Source organism: Nuphar pumila, unplaced genomic scaffold (genome assembly GCF_984573655.1).
Source record: "Nuphar pumila unplaced genomic scaffold, dmNupPumi1.hap1.1 HAP1_SCAFFOLD_363, whole genome shotgun sequence".
Classification (NCBI taxonomy): domain Eukaryota; kingdom Viridiplantae; phylum Streptophyta; class Magnoliopsida; order Nymphaeales; family Nymphaeaceae; genus Nuphar; species Nuphar pumila.
This window is the reverse complement of record NW_028323303.1, coordinates 35,873-40,025: the sequence shown is the minus strand read 5'-3', so window position 1 is coordinate 40,025 and position 4,153 is coordinate 35,873.

Below are 4,153 nucleotides of genomic sequence, written 5' to 3'. Positions count from 1 at the left end.
GCTACGCAATCAATTTGCACTTACCAAACCTGGCATAAGTTCACTCACGGCAATCATGCACTAGCAGGTCGCACTGCAAAGAGTGAGAAAAACCAAAGCTGTTGTATCCAAATGAAAACGTCATCCTCACGTTTTTTCCATTTGCTTCTTAGAGTTTCGTGCTGGCATGCAGGCACATCTACGGCTCCTTCTCATGGAGCGTTTTATGCAGCAGCCTTGGGTTGCAGCCTTCGTTCGGGGCGATACGCACCTTCCTGCATGACCACGTTGCGCACATGACTCAGGAGGTCGGATGAGACACGGCTCCCATGCAAGGGGCCGCTGGAGACGTTCTCATACAGGTTGGGCTGGCTCTCATGAGCAGAGTTCGGGGGGCTAACGGATGACGAATCAAGGCTGTCTAAGAGCAGTCCAGGAGGCTTGCCAAGCATGGGCAGGTCTGGGAGGCTGAAAGCCTGGTACTGAATTTGAGGAGGCTGCACGTGTGTGGAGCGCGGCTGGTCCGGCAGTCTTTTCACATCGCAGTCTAGGCGCTCGCGGAGAAGCTTCTGCACCTTGTCGCCGTTGAGCGTGCTGTGATGCAGTGTTGCTGCTTTGCGCAGGTTCTTGTGGTTGGCTAACACTCCGCGGTGGCCCTTCTCCGGCACGTGGCGATGAAGCAGCACCTTCCAGGGCTCGGGGTCCAGCAGCATTGAGTCGCGCATCTGCATGATGGCACCAAGACGATGATTGCTGCAGCCAATGGGCCAGTTGCCTGAAACTGCGTTTTCCAGCCAAACCAACATACTATGCCAGCACCTGAGGATTGTTTCCTGACTTATGAATATGAATTATTGTGGAAAGGTCCAACCGGTGAAAGATGATATCTACGGACCTGATGTTTACAGATGGTGAGCGATGCATGCACCGTGTCAGAAGCCCGAGCCATCGACGTGTTTCCAGCCATGCGCGACTGCGAAGCCGGGCGCACGGCTAGATATAACCTTGACCAAGGTTCTAACTAGAAACTGCACGAGCTGCGGGTGGGCAATCCATAACTTAGGATGGTTTAATAAAAGTTAACCATCCTAACCATAGGTGGATCCCAATTGGAGTACACACTGGCTGCAATGCGATGCTCCTTCCTTCCTTGGTTTCACGTTACGGTCAAGAGGGAGTGATCACCTGCTTGGAAGCTGACTGTATAGCATGAGCAGTCTTACGCAGGCAATGATGGTATGCCACCCTGATGGGCGGTCACAAAAGATGATAACGTCGTCTACGCCAACTTGGTATGAATCTGGCGAGATTAGGCCCATAAGCTCGAGAAAACGTTGAGGTGGGTTTGTACAGAACAAGCGAGCCAAGCGAACGCACAAGGTGATGGGCGCACCTGGTGTTTGTCCTGCCGATTCAGCAGGAGGTACAACGAAGAGGGAGCTGTCTTCAAAAAGCCCTCAATGTGCTTCATGGCGGCCAGCTGCTTGGCAACTTTCTTCTTGGTGGCTTCGCCGTGCTGAATCATGATGAGCTCATGTGTCCCAACCTTAAGAAGGGAGAGGCTGATCTGAAACATGCAGTGCGAATTGACTCGTGGTGCCTGCTGCTCAATCTCACAACCCGTGGTCTGCACCTGCAATATACAAGACAGCTTCCACACGCTCGGCTGAAATGGCTCGAATTGCGTGGCGTAATTCAGGGTTTCCACAGGCGGCACTCACGTGGTCATCTAGAGATAGCACAGTACGTTAGCTTGCTCTGCGATCGCACTGCTTGTTGTGAAATGCACGTAAACCGATGTGCGATCGCTTGTCAGCATTGTTTTGATTCCAGCCCAACTTGCTCTGGTCGCGTGGTTGGGCTGGAAGTTCGCTTCCCACCCTCCACGCCGCGTCTGGTTTCGCCGGCAGAGGCCAGCGCAAGGGGGGTTTGGGGCCTCTCCGTGACCCAGGCGCCTGGTTGGCAAGTCAATTGCGTACACGTTCCGTGTGGCCACGTGCGTATGACTCACCATCCAGGCACTGCGGTCGCCATGCCCCCTGCAGACCTGACTAATCCGTGACTCAGCCTCAGGCGGGATGTCTCCCCCGTACACCTACGTTGTAGGTGGCCGTGCGTGCGTACTGTGTGCAGGTTGCAGGTGAGCTAGTAGGTGGAAATGGAGTACAACAATTAAACAGGGACGGTGTTGACTGCAAGCAAGACAGCCATGGCCAAACACGCTCAGGTAGCCCTGTCAGGATGAGACCAGTTCCACCCTCGTGAGAGAAAGTCTACTTCGTGAGCTGTACTTGAAGAAGAGATGGTTCATGGTGGTGCCAATAAAGGCAGCAAGAGGCTTGCAGGTTGTGCAGGGCAAACATTGCGAGAGAGTGTCTTTTGTGTTGAGACAACTTTTGCAGTGCTCATGTACTGCATGATATACATAGAATGTGGGATATATGATGTTTCATTCTAACGTTTGCAAACCACCAGTCGCATGCCCGTTTTGCCATGTCATGCTGCTCCAACCTGGTCACTGGCTGCAGACCGGGCCGGATTCCACTGAGCTTGTGCGTCCTGACTCAACACGAGATCCACTCATAGAACAGAGCGACAGCGTTCCTCCACTACGGCGGGAGCAGCTGGAACACGATAGTTCATGAGGACATGAGCTGACTGGCAACAGTGGAGAGTGCGTACAATGCTTCATATCACGAGGGTGCCTTGAAATCGCATGTTAATGAAGCTGCATGAATAAGCTCCATCGTTTTCTTTTCTTTTTTCAACTAGCTACATTACGTAGCATAACAACACATAAAACTTTCGGTAATGCTACAATTCATCTCAGCGCCAATGCTTTCTGTGAAACGTCCTCAGTGCGTATCCTTCAAATCAGGCAAAAGAGGAGCCACAGCTGTCTCGTTTGTCAATGCTGACCTTTGGGTGGCATCTGTACTAATTATCTCTCAACCTCTTGCTGCGTACCTCATACCCAACCTTTGATGCAAACTCAAAGAGCACAGCACATGGCGTGCGGCACGGAGCGTTTGGCGTCTGATCAATGATGGCGAAGAGTGCCTGGCACAGCGGAAACTCGTCGGCGCAGTCTGACAGCAGCTTCGTGACAAACATCTGCCGATTGTTTGAGACCTTCATGGCAGCTATCGTGTGTGCACGCCTTGGGATGCAACGAAGCTAAATCGATGTGTTCACATACACCTGCACACCTTCCACCATCAGATGACATCGCCTGGTGGGGTTCTGCTTGTGGACGGATGACGATACGATCAGGAAAGATGCACATGCAAACAATTCAGCCGTTGATTACGCCTGCCAACATTCGGCAGTGTCCAAATTTCCATTTTTGCACATACAAACAAACACCGTCAGTGCACCTTGCGTTTGGTGCGGTGGTTGTTCCAAGACCACCACAGCATGAGCATGTCTGGCTGAAAGCATATCAGTCTGAGGCGGCTGGCTAAATTGACTATGCCAAAATCTCTCTGCCTACCAGCGAATGACAGGTCCTCAGCTACTAGGTTTGCACCAGCTAAACTACAGGCCAAGTACTACATGACTTTGAGGTACACAATAGGATGTGCCTGCCACTAGGCGTCGAAATGGGCGAGGACATGTCCTCGCATGTCCTCATGCAATTTAAGGGGTGGAGCACCCCACAAAGAGAAAGTAAGACAAGGTAGGTTGCTGATGGAAAGCAGCATGAAGGAAATTGCTGTCAAATCGGCGGCGTTGAGAGACAAAGCCATGAGTGCGACATCACAAGAAAGAAGGAAAGAAAAAGCCAGCCCAAAGAAGACAGCGTTGACAACCAGAGCTGATCTTGAGCCTGCATGAAGGGATGCAGCACCCCCATAGAAGGACCAACTACGAAGGTTTACGAAACGCCGGATTGATGAGTGCGACATCACAACACAAGTTCGCAGAGGATTGTCAGTGCCAGAGCGGGAAAGACCGGGAGAGCAGCAAGCAGGTAACGGCATCGCAATGAACCGTGCCAGTGACCCCCAGGGTAAAGGTAGGATAGGAGACCGAGACCAACCACTTCATAAAAGCAAGCACAACCTGCAATAGCTCGTGCTGCACAGACTTCGCCTGTTATTGTGTGTGCATGAAACTGGGCAAAGCCAAATTCAACAATGTGGATGCGGCAACAGCCAGTATTTATTGGGCC